At 36.2% G+C, this 15,452-nt stretch overlaps 1 long non-coding RNA gene across 1 annotated transcript in view; it reads right to left on the bottom strand.

The window, feature by feature from the left end:
• Positions 1–8,664: 8,664 nt before the first annotated feature.
• Positions 8,665–15,452, bottom strand: part of LOC141301199 (uncharacterized) — a 48,732-nt gene continuing 41,944 nt past the window's right edge. The window contains exons 2-3 of the long non-coding RNA XR_012342131.1: positions 10,102–10,199; positions 8,665–9,024 (exon numbers count right to left, since the gene is read on the bottom strand). This is a non-coding gene — a long non-coding RNA (uncharacterized lncRNA). The remainder of the gene's footprint in view (positions 9,025–10,101; positions 10,200–15,452) is intronic.

The following is a 15,452-nucleotide window of genomic DNA, read 5'->3' as shown; positions in this document are numbered from 1 at the left end:
CGAGAAGGATCGGCCGCAGGCGATGGAGTAACCTCTAGACCGATCCCCCTGGCCGGAAGAGCGTCCTCACTCCCTGACTCTCCCTCTGATGCAGCGACCGACATCTCTTCCTCCTGAGGAGCGCCAAAGGAGACGCCCAGCCCAAATGGCGGGGAGGCGTACTGCTCTGGCATCTCGACGGGGGTATGCTGACGGGCGGAAGACCGCAGGGCCTTTGGGGCCGGCGGTACGTTCGGCACCGTGACTTGTAAATCCTCGCCACAGCGGCAGGAAAACTCCGCCGGCCGTGGGACGCGAGGGGGGGCCTACTCGCGAGAGAGCGGCGAGTCTTCAACATACCCATGGACATGCGTTCACAGTGAACGCACGAACCATCTGTGAAAGCTGCCTCAGCATGTTCGAGGCCCAGACATGTGAAGCAGCTTTCATGTCCGTCCAAAGAGGTGAGGTAACTGCCGCACCAGAAACGCACGGCCGGAAAGCCATTCTGAAAAGAAAGTCTTTACACGGCCGTGAGAAATTGCTCTTTTAGTCCCGGTCTGCCCAGGGAGGAAACCGCGGCACCACTGTGCACTCAATGGGGCTTGCTCGCTGGAGAGCAGGAGGCTTTTTGTGGCCGTGAAAACGGCCGCCCGCAGGACCCCGCTGGCAGCGCCGAGAAATTCACTCTTTCAGAAGATTATTTCTTTTATTCGATCGGCACGCCAGCAGAGAAGAGCAGCAGCAGCAGGAACGTGAAGTTTTTCCTTCTTGAGAAGTGAAAGGCTTGAGCATGAGGGCTCTGAAAGCGAAAGTCTGTTTGAGTGATGTACGGGGGCGTGGCCGGCGCGCACGTCCACTCGCCAATTTGCAATTGGCCTTTTTGTATATAAGGCTCAGAGATGATCGGTCTCTCAGGCGATTCCCAATGTAGAAGTGGTTCGACTGAAGGGGTAACTGCACAAATGTAGAGTAAAAACTTTAATAAACAGAAAAATATACAGACCATAAAATGAAATAGATTAAAAATATAATATATAAATAATAAATACTATATATATATATATATATATATATATATATATATATATATATATATATAGTATTTATTATTTATATATTATATTTCTAATCTATTTCATTTTAACATGTTAACATATTAGAGTTACACATTTTTATAAAACAGATTTTTTAAATTATTATTATTATTATTGGAATTTTTGCCTTTATTGTGATAGGACAGATCAGAATTGACAGGAAGTGAAGTGGGAGAGAGATAGGGGCGGGATCAGGAAAGGTCCTCGAGTCGGGATTCGAACATGGGGCGCCCGGAGCCCAACAGCGCTGTATGTACTATAAAACAGAATTTTGATATTTTCAAATAGTTTCAGTATAAAAATATAAAAATTAAAATTCAATTATTGCCATGTTTTAAATGGGTATGTAAATCAGTTTTTTTTTACACACTTTATTGAATTTTTGTAACTCATAATCTTAAAAAGCACTTAAAATCGTCAAATTAAGCTGTAGGCAAAATTACAACTATTTTTTTTTTTCAGTTTTATTTATTTATTTAGTTCAGATATGAGAATAACTTAACATTATAATATGAGTTATATATATATATATATATATATATATATATATATATATATAACATGTTAACATATCAGAGTTACACATATTTTAGAACAGAATTTTGATATCACATTAATTTAAAAAATAAGTCAAAATACCATGAATGTGTATTAAAATGTAATTGTTGCCATGTTTTTAATTAAGAAAAAGGTATGTAAATCAGTTTTTTAACACTTCATTGATATTTTTGTAACTCAATCTTAAAAAGTGCTTAAAATCGTTAAAGTAGGCTTATTATGACCATTTTATTTATATATATATATATATATATATATATATATATATATTTTTTTTTTTACTTTTTTCAATTACATGTTTTTTGGAAAAAAGTTTAAATATGCAAATAAGCTAATATAAAATTATAATATGAGTTTATATATGTTTCATTTTTTAATAGGTATTGAAAACAGTTAAAATATGAAAGTACTGTGAATGTAGTAGAAAATATAGTAACATTTTATTATCACCATGTTTTTAATAAAAACAACGTATGTAAATCAGTTTTGTACACACTTCGTAGAATCTTTTTAACTCATGATCTTAAAAATACTTATTTTATTAATTTCTAAAATTAATCTTATAGGCAAATAAAAATTAATATAATTTAAAAAGTATTTACAACAGTTCTTTCTGGTCCTCGAATCTGATTGGCTGATAGGACTGTGATATTCGAGAACAGCCTTTTCACAGTTTGTAATAATATAACTCTGATTGCGGTATTTCTTACAGTGACTGTCATGGCGGACACCTAAATCCAGTATCATTTTATAAATATTACAGTTTTGTTTCATGGAATGTAGTTTTAGGATGTTTTCAGGTGAAAAATGTACTTGTTTATAGTTCAAATATGCAGTTTGTATAATGATTACACATGATATATAATTCGATATATGGGTAAATCTTGTCTTTGGTCTTGTTAATCTATTATTTGTTCCAGAAAATATATTTTTGGCAAAATCTCACCATGTTTATGTAAATGCAATGCTGTAAATCAGAGCGCTGCCTTTGTACTTTATACTGAACTGCCTAGCAAGTTTTATCATGGATGTTGTTGTTGGTATTTATGAAATATTATTACTCATTAAATAATATTTTGTATAAATAATAGTATTTAATAATAGTGTTTAGTATTGAGGAAAGTGCATGTTCGTGACGGTGATTGTAGTTACCACTGAGTCAGTTACGAGTCAGCAGTAAAGACTTTTACTTTGTAAAGTTAATGCTATAAACTGAAGTTAATTTTAGTTTTAACAACAGCGTGACACAGAAAACAAATGCACTGAGCAGCAAAATCACCCTTAACAGATGAAAGGATATTAACGTTACTACAAAGATAACGCTTTCCTCAGCAGATATTCAAACAAATGTTTATTGTGAATACAAGACTGATCTGAAGAATGAATGCTGTATTAGATGCAAGTAATGACTCACCCAGTCCATCTCTCACTTATAATACCAAAGTCTCTGATAATACTATTACATTGAGCTTTTAATACAGTAATACAATAAGCTTTCTACGAAAAAACTTACCATTCCTTCATTACTAGTTCTAAAGTGACATTTTGGAATTAGTAACGGAGACTTGTGCTCAGCTGTTAAACTTTATATTTGAATCTGTAGTGGAAGGAAGTAGTTCTATATATAAATACTGTTAATTTAAGTTGTATCTGTTAATATTAGTTGATGGACCCAAGCAAACATGAGCTAACTACGAAAAGTTGTATTTTTTATTAACTAATATTAACAAAGAAAAGTAAAGTGTCAAAAAATATAATTAAAAAAGATTGCTAATGAAGAAAAATGACATTCCTTGAGTGAACTTGACTGTCTGAAAACAAGTGAGAGGAGAGAACAGGAACAAAGAGGAAAGTGTGAGGGACACAGCGCAGAGCCGTGCTGACATTTGACATACATCTTCCTCTGCTCGGCCGTCACACCATTCCTTTAATATTCACCCTCCATCAACACGGACAGACAGGTCAAGGTGAGAGAGGACGGCTGTTTGATAAGACTGAAGTCTAAACCAAAGTTTGCCCAAAGCGATAAGCCATTTGTATTTCCAGCCAGAATTATCCTATTCCTGAAGGTTTTTAACTACCATTTATGGGGTGGATTTCTAATCTTGAAACACTAATATTACAGTTGTTATGAATTATCCCTTGTGAAAAAAAGAAGTGCACTTAATTGTATGTGCATCAAATCTTAAAAGCATATATATTTTATTTTTGAAAGTACTTGCAGATAAAATATGAATTAAATAAAAGGCAACTTAAGTGCACCTAAAGAGACTTTTTAACACTTAAGGATGCTTTTTTAAACGTTAACCTTGCATTAATGTCAAAAATAAAGTTGTGCTTTAAAGTACAATTTTAAATAGTTATGCTTTCAAAATCTTGCCATGTTATGCAATTATGTTAAAGATGTACTTAAGTCTTTCTTAAGTGGGTCAAAGAACACTCTAAAGTTCAGCTAATGACATTTAATATTCATTTATTTTAAAATGCAATTAACTGTCTAAATTCATTACATTAGGTTCACACTTAAGTATGCCCTTCTACATATTGTATTACTCTATTAAAAGTAAGCTAAAGTCTAAAATTTTTCACAAAAGGTGGCACGTCAAGTTCGTCATATCAAGATCACAAAACATCACAAACAACTTTTGTCATTCTACACAACTTTCCAAAAAGCGCCTACGCCGAACTTCAGCACACTTTGATTTAGACTAAATTAAGTCTCTGAAGAGGAAATGAAAGTGCTGGCTCATATTTAAAGGAGGGTGGATTTCTATTGCCCGACTTGGAAAAAAGGAGTCTTTTATGTTACTTAAAGGAATAGATCAACCCAAAATGAAAATGTACTCACCCTCAACCCTTCTAACATATGTACAGTGCATTCAGAAAGTATTCAGACCCCCTTCACTTTTTTCAATTTTGTTATGTTTCATTGTTTTATTATTTTTCTCATTAATCTACACTCCATGACAACAGTTTTAGAAATGTCTGTAAATTTATTAAAAAGAAAAAAATTAAATATCAGATTTACATAAGTATTCAGACCCTTTACTCAGTACTTAGTTGAAGCACCTTTGGCAGGAATTACAGCCTCAAGTCTTTTTGGGTATGACGCAACAAGCTTTGCACACCTGGATTTGGGGATTTTCTGCCATTTTCCTTTGCAAATCCTCTCAGACTCAGTCAGGTTGCATAGAACCATCTGTGGACAGTCATTTTCAGGTCCCTCCACAGATGTTTGATAGGGTTTAAGTCAGGGCTCTGGCTGGGCCATTCACAGAGTTGTTCCGTCGCCACTCCTGTGTTGCCTTGGCTGTGTGCTTAGGGTCATTGTCATGTTGAAAGGTGAACTTTCGGCCCAGTCTGAGGTTATAAATGCTCTGGACTAGGTTTTTCAGTAAGGTTATCTCAATATTTTAGTGGATTGAGCATTTCTTCTACTCTGATGAGTCCCTCAGTCTCTGCCGCTGAAAAACAGCCCCACAGCATGAGGCTGCTACCAGCACACTTTACTTTTGGGATGGTACTCTGCAGGTGATGAGCAGAGCTGGTTTCCTTTGAACATGATGCTTAGAATTGAGGTTCATCAGACCAGATAATCTTGTTTTCAGAGTCTGAGAGTCCTTTAGGTGCCGTTTTGCAAATTCCAAGTGTGTTTTCTTGTGTCTTCACTGAGGATGGGGTTAAGTTTGGCCACACTGCCAGAAAGCCCAGACAGGTGGAGTGTTGCAGTGATGTTTGTCCTTTTTTAGGTTTCTCCCATCTGCTTAGATAATAATAGAACTCAACTAGAGTGACCATCAGGTTCTTGGTCATCAGTCTATACAAGGCCCTTCTCCATCAATTGCTCACTTTGGCTAGGCAACCAGCTCTTGGAAGTATCCTGGTTGTGCCAAACTTATTTTATTTAAGAATTATGGAAGCCACTGTGCTCTTAGGAACCTTCAGTGCAACAGACATTTTTGGTAGCCTTCCCCAGATCTGTGCCTCAATGCAATCCTGTCTCTAAGCGCTGCAGACAGTTCATTTGACCTCATGGCTTGATTTTTGCTCTGATATGCATTGCCAGCTGTGAGGCCTTTTATAGAGAAGTGTGTGCCTTTCCAAATCATGTCCAATCCATTTAATTTACCACAGCTGGACTCCAATCAAGGTGCAGAAACATCTCAACTAATGCTGCGTTCCATGCAGGTTTTTGAGCCTGTAAATCACGACTTCAAACCACGACTCATGACTTTGTAGCGTTCCAGGCAAGTCAAGCTAAACTGCCTAAGAGCATTTATTATTATTATATTATTATTAATTTGATTGTAACGTTATATTGTCCTAAAGTCTATTTTTCCACCGTGCACCATTTGCATAAACACGGCACCCGTATGGGGCTGCCATTGTTGTTTCGAGGGCTATGTGGCATCAGAACTCGAAACTGGGAGTACATCCATCTAGTACGAGTTCACGAGGAAGTCACAGGTTTGACTGCCGTTCCAGTGCACTTTTACGGGTAGAAGGTTGGAAAAACACAGGTAATGGGTTCTGAGCTAAATTTCAAGTGTTGTTGCAACGGATCTGAATACTTATGTAAATGTGACATTTCAGTTGTTTCTTTTAATACATTTACAGACATTTCTAAGTGTTGTTTTCACTTTGTCATTATGAGGTATGGAGTGTAGATTAATGAGAAAAATAATTTAAACAATTGTAGTATCAGGCTGCAACATAAAAAAACTTTTTAAAAAGTGAAGATGGTCTGAATAATTTTTGAATGCTCCTTGTTTGTTGGAAACAAATTTGGTAAAAATGTATCATTACATCACCTGCTTGGATTATTGTAATGTTTTATCAGCTGTTTGGACTCTCATTCTTACAGCACCCTTTCTTCAAATCTGTTCCCATGAAGAAACAAACACATCTCCAATTGCCTGAGGCTGAGCAATTTTTTTCATTTTTATTTTGTACTTTCAGTCAATAAAATAAAAGTTAAAAGCTACAAATGAAAATATACAATTCAGCCAAAATGTAAATTACATTATTATTTATTCATCATCATTTCATTCCAAACACATATGTTTTTCTTTCTTCCGTTTAACACAAAAGCTTAATTTTTGATGAGCATCCTGGAATAAGGCATACAAATGAGGGCTGGGGCTGTCATACTCCAAAACAACAAAAAACCATTATAAAAGCATAAAATACTCAACATTCCAGTTGTAATAAGTTATGCAGTTTTGAACAAAGGGTTGGCAATTGATAAAAGGACAGTCATTAACATATGAACTAATTAAAAAAACATCAATATTTCTGAAACTGCATTCAACTGGTTTGAATCTTACCTTTTAGAACACTCCCAATTTGTTTATATGGGTACTATTAGATCAATTATACGTTTGTAAACATTCAGGATGCGCGTACATCATGGTTGCAGAAAACCCAGGAGAGATAGCCTTTATGGCTAGAGAATCACACGGATACAGTACAAAATAGTTTGATTTTAAAAAGATTATAGATTATTTTGATTAGAGGTCATTTGCAAAATGTTTTTCACTTTTTACAAGAGCTTGTCACCCAGTGATAAGCACTGTTATTCAACTAACTTGACGTTAGCTAGTGGGATAGTCTTACAGATCCGAAACAGGGATGACGTTTTTTATGGGTGAAGCCTATCTGGTGGCAGAAAACTCACTATTTTTTGAGTTAAATCGAGTTATAAAGTCTGAATTAGGAGATATAAACATTTGGGAGAAAAAAGTCAGAATTGTGAAATAAAAGAAACAAATGTTATGTAAAAATGTTAATAGTAACAGGTTCAAATAATATTTCATGCTGTAACTGCAGGGCTAATACAATACGTCCTCTATGAACAGCATATGTGAATATTATGTAGACATATTGTTTAAATCAAATTGATGCTTTAAAAGTAGAGCAATCATAGCAGATTTCATCCACAGTATGTCCGTTTAAACGTCTGCGTTTAGCTTCAAATGGCATCTTTGGTGAAAGTATTCTATAAAAATGATTTGCATTCTGATTTAGACATCAAAAGGCTCTTATTCCATGGATTTTACCCATTTACTTCCACTGGTTACCAGTGTTTTTATGCAAACACTATGTGCGCGCAGCTGCTAGTGATGTAACTCTAAATTGGTCAATAGATCGCAAACTGTGCCACTGCGACAAGGTGTCCCTCAAGGCTCAGTCTTGGGTCCTATCTTATTTATTGTTTATATGCTGCCTCTGTGGGATTATTATTATTATGGGTGAAACGATGGCTGTTGTCTTTACAGGAAGGTCACAGATTCAAGGCCTTTCTGTGTGGAGTTTAATTTTCTTTTCAAATGCCTGATCACCAAAACATTCAAAAACTCCATAGAAGAAAGAATGCAGTTTTGAAAAGAAGGTTAGTAAATGATAAAAGAACAGTAATTTTTACATGAACCGTCCTTTAATTAAGGGTGTGTTCACACTCGTCATGTTTGGTTCGATTAAAACAAACTCTGGTGCGATTGCTCTGTTAGTGCGGTTTATTCGAGGAAGTGTGAATGGTGCTATCCGAACCCTGGTGCTCACAAAACAAGCGAGTCTCGGTCCGCTTTCAATCCAACTCTGGTGCAGTTCAAATGAAATATGAACACAACACAGAACAAATACTTATAAACTATCCAAAGGGAACCAGCGGTGTATCCAAAACAAAATGAGATGCATTTTATAAGCTTTTTGTGTTTGCCCATACCGAAATGTAATATATGTGCTTATATGAAATACCCATACATTAAATACATGTCTTATATATGCAATATCCATATATGATTCCTATTAGAAAATGGAACAATTTCATATATTGACATATAAGTTTACCCCATACAAAAATATATGTTTATGTATGTATAATACATGTATTGCCATATATGGAATGTATATAATTATTAATATATGTGGGATATATGCATTTTCTTATTACGTTATATACAAATTAGACATATGCATGAAATATATGGTTTCATATATTTAATATTTTAATGTTATCTTTGATCTTTAAATACAGGTTGTAGACACATGTGAGACACTACACTCTACAAAGTTGCAGTACATTGCACATTTCACACCTTAAGCCTTAAATGTTAAATGGTACAGTAGGCTACACAAAGAAAAATCTTTATTTAAACAGAATTTATTTAAATAGGAAAAAAATGTTACTGACCTGCACAATCAAACAGAAAAAAAAAGAAACAATTACATATATAACTGATCAAAACACTGAACAGGCATAAGAAACAGAACATCAATTGTAGTGGTTCAGCTAAAGGTCTACAGGTTTGTATTCCCACAGCTTGGTTAGTTTTTGGTTTATTGCCATCCCCAGAAGGCCCCAGGTGGAGAAATTTCTGGATTCCAGCATCTGTATAAAAAAAAGATAAAAGTTAGATTTTGATAAGATAATTACAATACATTTTCTGAACCATATACTTAAGACTTGCAATCCAACATTGTACCAAAGTGATAAACTACTATAAGATGACAAATATAATGAATATTAAACAGTTGGTAAAGTTGAAGATTCTTTTAAAACTGCAGAATACTAATTATGTATATATGTTTGTAAGTTGTAGTTGTAAAATATTCCCAGATACCACAAGGACATGGCAGAACAACAGAGCACAGCCTGCATGCCCATTCAAATAATATGTCTCTACATACATGAAGAACTAAAATATAGTAGCCCAAATGCTCAATGACAGAGTTCACAGCTAAGGTTACAATTTAATTTGCTATTTAGCATCAATTAAATAAAGTGTTGACATTCATAATACCTAATATGTGCATCGTTTTGGCCTGGAGAAAAGAGGGGTGGAACTATTACATGGGTTTTTGAATGACAATTTTGATTAAATCCACTAAAATAAGGTCCGCCGTTCACACAAACTCATAAACCTTTCACATTTTATTCTATGACATAAAACACACCAGTTAAACCCCACTTTTGATTCTTATGTTTCTTAAAAAAGATGGTTGCTAACATGCTGCTAAATGGGACTACAGGCCCTATCGGAGGCATTAAACGTCATCACGCCGAACAGTTTATCAATTTACAGTGTTTTCCAATTGTAGTATAATTTATAGTACAATTAATTGTAGAATAATCAATTAATAGTTTCCTGCACCACATTTACTGCCTTTGTCACAGTGAAAGTGAAACTTTAATAATCTATAGTGCTTAAAGCCAGGTTTATGATAAATGTTTACGGCCACATGAAGCTGTTAGAAAGTAGATAGATTCAGGATTTTCTAGAAGCAAGGATAAAATTAAATAATATTTTGTGTACCCACCCTAACAACATGATAGCTGAAAAGTGGTACTTCATTCAATAAAATAAGTTTAATCCTACCATATCCAAAAACTCTACTGTTATTTAATAGATTTAAATGCACTAGAATTTTATTAAATAGTTCCGATTTTGTTGATTTGATATTTAACCTTTTCTGTGTAGACGCTCCATCATTCACATCACTGTCATCCACATCTGCAGGTTCAGCCTCCATTTAATGTTTTCTGAGAATTTCGGGACTCATTACCTATTCATGGGACACAAACGTTCATTTTACTACAAGTAACTAGTACATTGGCATTTTTTGAACAGGTTATATATTCATCTCTATTTTTTCCCAGAAAACTGAATTGAAACAATTAATAAAGTTAAGCAAAAAAATATTTTGATATGTGATTTACAATAAGCAGTATCTTTTAGGCATAAATGGTTAATAAACTTGCATAAATTCAATATATAAATTGGTAACAAACGGTGTAAACATAGAGCACCATATATAATTTCGATATATATTGTTAACATATATGGTCTTATCATATAATACAATATATAATTTTAATATATATTGTAAACATATATGGTCATAACATGCAATACCATATAAAAGTTGACTATATATATACTTTCAATATATGTTTATATACAAATTGTACTATGGGAAATTCATATATGTTATAAACATATATCTACATATATCCAGAAGATGTATATCCCCTTAGTGTTCCAACGTTCCACTGGCGGAACGTTTTGCATTGAGTTAAGTTTGACAGGAACGCTAAGGGGATATATGTGATAATAATATATTGCCCTATATTTAACATATATGAGAGTAGCACTTCTGATATAGGGACATATATGTCATATATTACATTTCGGTATGGGTGCAGGCGGTGAAAATAAAATCATATAAACGCAACAATGAGCATGCATAGTCCAGTAGACAGCATTAGGAGTATTCAACTTAAAGCTTTAAGTCGAACACACCTTTTCCTTTTGTTTGGAGTGTTCGTTGAGTTTCATCATGAAATATATATAATTTAACCCGACCACTCAGGTTGTGAACGTAATATTATGCCTTTAGGTTCGCTGTCAAAAATGGAAGTGTAAACACTAAGCGGACCACAACCAAATGTATCAAGTGTGAACACACCCTAAAAAACATCAAAATCTAGGTCAATATCTGGCACTATTTCCAGCCTTGCCCTCTTTCTTTCGGGGCTCCCAGCATTTCCTTGTTTGAGTCTTAAATATACACAGCAGTTCATCTAGATTTTTCAATTGCCTGATCATACACACCACAGTTTTGCAGAAAGCATCAGTAAAGGATAAAAAAAACTGTTGTTTTTACATTAACTGTCCTTAATTAATTGTGTGTTGACACTTGTCATGTTTGTTTCGATTAAAACAAACTGGTGTGATTGCTCTGTTCTTGGTGTTTATTTGAGTAAGTGTGAATGCCATTCGAACCCTGGTGCACACAAAACAAGCGGACCAAGACCACTAAAAAGATGGGTCTCGGTGCGCTTCCAAACAAACTCTGGTGTGGATGAATGAAATATGAATGCAATACAGTCCAAATACTTCTAAATGAACCAAAAACAAGAAGAAAAGATGCAACACTATGCAACATGATTTCACAAGCGGTGTACCCATAACAAAATGAGAATAGAGGGGAAATGTGGAACAATGATGAGGTAAAATGCCTTATGAGCTCTTTGTGAGTTTGCAGGTGGTGAAAATAAAATCATATACACACAAAAATGAGTGTGCATAATCCAGCAGACGGCATTAGGTGTATTCAACTTAAAGCTTTAAGTCGAAGGCACCTTTTCCTTTTGTTTGGAGTGTTCAGTGAGTTTCGTTACAAAATATACATCATTCAACCCGACCAGTCAGGTTGTGAAAGAATCATTATGCCCTTAAGTTCGGTATCTTTAGGTTCGCTGTCAAAAATGGCAGTGTGAACACTAAGCGGACCACAACCAAATGTATCAATCTTCATTTCATGGGCTCCCAGCATTTCCTTGTTTAAACCTTAAATATACACAGCAGTTCAGCTATATTTTTCAAATGCCTGATCACAAACACATTAAAAAAACTCTCTTTTCATGTTCCACAGAAGAAAAAAGTCATGTAGTTTTGAAAAAAGCAACAGTAATTGATAAAAAAAAAACTGTTGTTTTGACATGAACTATGCTTAATTAATGGTGTGTTCACACTTGTCATGTTTGGTTCGATTAAAAAAAACTCTGATGTGATTGCTCTGTTAGTGCGGTTTATTTGAGTAATCGTGAACGCTGCCGTTTGAACCCTGGTGCGCACCAAACAAGCGGACCGAGACCACTAAAAAGATGGGTCTTGGCCCGCTTCCAAACGAACTCTGGTGTGGTTAGAATGAAATATGAATGCAACACGGACCAAATACTTCTAAACGAACCAAAAACAAGAAGAAATGACAAGATGCCACACTATGCAACATGATTTCACGAAGGGAACAAGCGGTGTATCCAAAACAAAATAAGAAGGTTAGTAAATAATAAAAGAACAGTTGTTTTTACAGGAACTGTCCTTTTATTAAGGGTATGTTCACACTTGTTATGTTTGGTCTGATTAAAACAAACTCTGATGCGATTGCTCTGTTAGTGCGGGTTATTTGAGTAAGTGTGAATGCTGCCATTCAAACCCTGGTGCGCACAAAACAAGCGAGCCAAAACCACTAAAAAGATGGGTCTCGGTCCACTTTCAAATGAACTCTGGTGCAGTTCAAATGAAGTATGAATGCAACACAGACCAAACACTTCTAAACGAACCAAAAACAGGAAGTAATGACAAAATTCGATGCTATGAGACATGATTTCACAAAGGGAACAAGCGTGTATCCAAAACCAAATGAGAAGAGGGCAAATTTCAGACATTTAATGAGGCTCAGGGGTGGCATAAGTGCAAATAAATTCATGTTGAGATAAATGTATTAAATATACATTTTTTAATATAGAAATATTACGTTTTAAATAACTAAGTATACGTTACAATGACACTAAATCCACCAGCAGGTGGCAGTAAGACAAATTATCTGTTTGAATGCCTGATTCATTCGGGAATTAAGCAAGTGACTGTCTTTATGAACGGATAATAATGAACTGAAGATTGGTTCAAAACGTGCTTTCATTCATGAATGAAACACCGCTGGTTTGCTTTTAGAGATGCGCAGCGGCTGAGCTGTTACTCATTTAGAAATATTTTCATTTAAAGAAATAGAGTAAAATCTGGCAATAGAGATATAGTCAGACAACGCAAGTAATTTTTCTTGTTTTTGAACTGTTGTATTAAATCAATATTACATTTGCTTACTCCCTTAACAATTGTTTAAATCTGTCACTCTCCTTTTCACGTTCTGTGGGCGCACAGACAATAATCTATAAGAGAGCGCGCAAATGAGTCTCTCTTTCACTTTAAATAAGCAGGACTCAAAAGCATGTGCAAATGATAGATTCCAATGTGTATTAATACCCGCGCCGAAATTCTAGTTGTGCTCTGTGTTCTCTGCTAAATAACAAATTGTGAATGATGCCGAGATGATTTTTTGGTTTGCCGTCAGAACAACAGCAATGTTTATACGTATACGTTTATATATACACATTACACATTTTTTTGAAGGTGTGCCTCCGCTAAAAGTGTCCGCTGTCTTCTTCTTCTTCGTGTATTTTAACGGCAGTTCGCAACCAACGTTAAGGTGCATTACCGCCTCACGCTGTCCGGTTGAAGTATGTTATTTTTATTTACCCGCCACGGTGGCCGGTGGGTGAAGCGAGTTTACCCGCCACAACACAAAATCACCCGCATTTGGCTGGTGGCGGGTGCTAATTTCCATCCCTGGTTGTATCCAAAACAAAATGAGAAGGCGGCAAACATGGAGCAACAAGGAGGTAAAGTGCCTTTTATGAGCTCTTTGTGAGTTTCTCAGTTTGTGAAAAATCCAGCAGATGACATTAGGTGTATTCAACTTAAAGCTTTAAGTTGAACACACCTTTTCCTTTTGTTTGGAGTGTTTTGTGAGTTCTGTCACGAAATATGCGCTGTCAAAAATGGCAGTGTGAACACTAAGCAGACCCGGACCAAATGTATAATTTTCCTTTTTGGTTCGGATCAGTGTGTGAAGTGTGAACACACATCAAAAAACATCTAAATCTAGGTCTATATCTGGCACTATTTCCAGCCTCGTCCTCTTTATTTCAAGGGCTCCCAGCATTTCCTTGTTTGAACCTTAAATATACACAGCAGTTCATCTAGATTATAGATGAGCGTGTTGCACAGGCAGCTACTGTAACCTCACAGGTGGTGCTTCTCCAGATATAAGCAAAACCACACCTGCATTATTTTCCCAAACCTTTTGCGTGTTCGCAGAGCACAATTTATTCATTTTATCCGACTGCGGCACATTGTAGCTCTTTGTGAGCAGAAACTGGCTCTGGATTCATTACGGCTGAACATCTGCACTCAATAACACGCTGGCTGCTGTATGAATTATGACAGTGTTGCCGAACCGAACGGCATGTCAGCGTCCGTCTTTATTAGTTCAGAAGACGCAGATGATACGCCGCATGTCAACACGGCGTCTATAACATCAGAGCCACGCTATGGATCAAAACACAAGAGCCTCTGTCACGGGAACCTGCAATCCCTCCATCTGATCGCTACGAGGTAACAAATCACAAACAATCCAGGAGATGTTTTCAAGACGTATTTTGTTGACGTCTGAAAAGCATACCGCAAATTCTCGCATCTCGCACACCTGGGAGTGTTTACCAACACTGCTTGCTGACACGTCCTCTTGTTGTCCTAGCTAACAGGGCCAAATAACGTCTACTAGACTAACAAAACAGGGCCTTAAAACTGTATTTGAATTCTTCAGCACAGCCAAGCACGTCTGTTTACCTTCCCTGAAAGGGGCTACAATACCGTCTGTCACGTTTACAACAGAAATATGCGTGAACAATGGAGAGCAGCCAAAAGGATGCTGGGAAGTGACCCGCCATCCCTCGGGACAATCAGAAAGAGAGAACTTTCCCATTTTGCTCCTGATAAGCTTGGGTCAGGCCCCTGTGATCTGGTGTTTACACTGTGGCAAACACTCAAACCATTTCCCTCTCATTTCCCCTTTCGCTGCCCTCTGGAGAGGGAGAGAAAACATTCCTGTGTGTTTCCAACTTCAGCTGAGGTGGGTTCAAACTCGGGAAAAGTGATGTAATTTCTCGAAAAATAATGAGGTTCCTTATGCGGACGAACGTTTAACGATGCCACCTGATGGAAAAGATGTGTCTCAGTCGGTAGGGTCCGATAACCTTCAAAGGGCGAGCGTGATCAACGCTCACCTCGTAAATCACCCGAAAAACAACACTTAAATAATACGAAAAGTATTTATAATGGCACAAAGGGCACGCAACTCAAAAACAACCTCGTGTGATGGTTTATAATGGAAACCCTACATGGTTACATGAAA

Source organism: Garra rufa, chromosome 25 (assembly GCF_049309525.1).
Source record: "Garra rufa chromosome 25, GarRuf1.0, whole genome shotgun sequence".
In the NCBI taxonomy this organism is placed as follows: Eukaryota; Metazoa; Chordata; class Actinopteri; order Cypriniformes; family Cyprinidae; genus Garra; species Garra rufa.
This window is presented reverse-complemented; position numbering and strand designations above follow the sequence as displayed.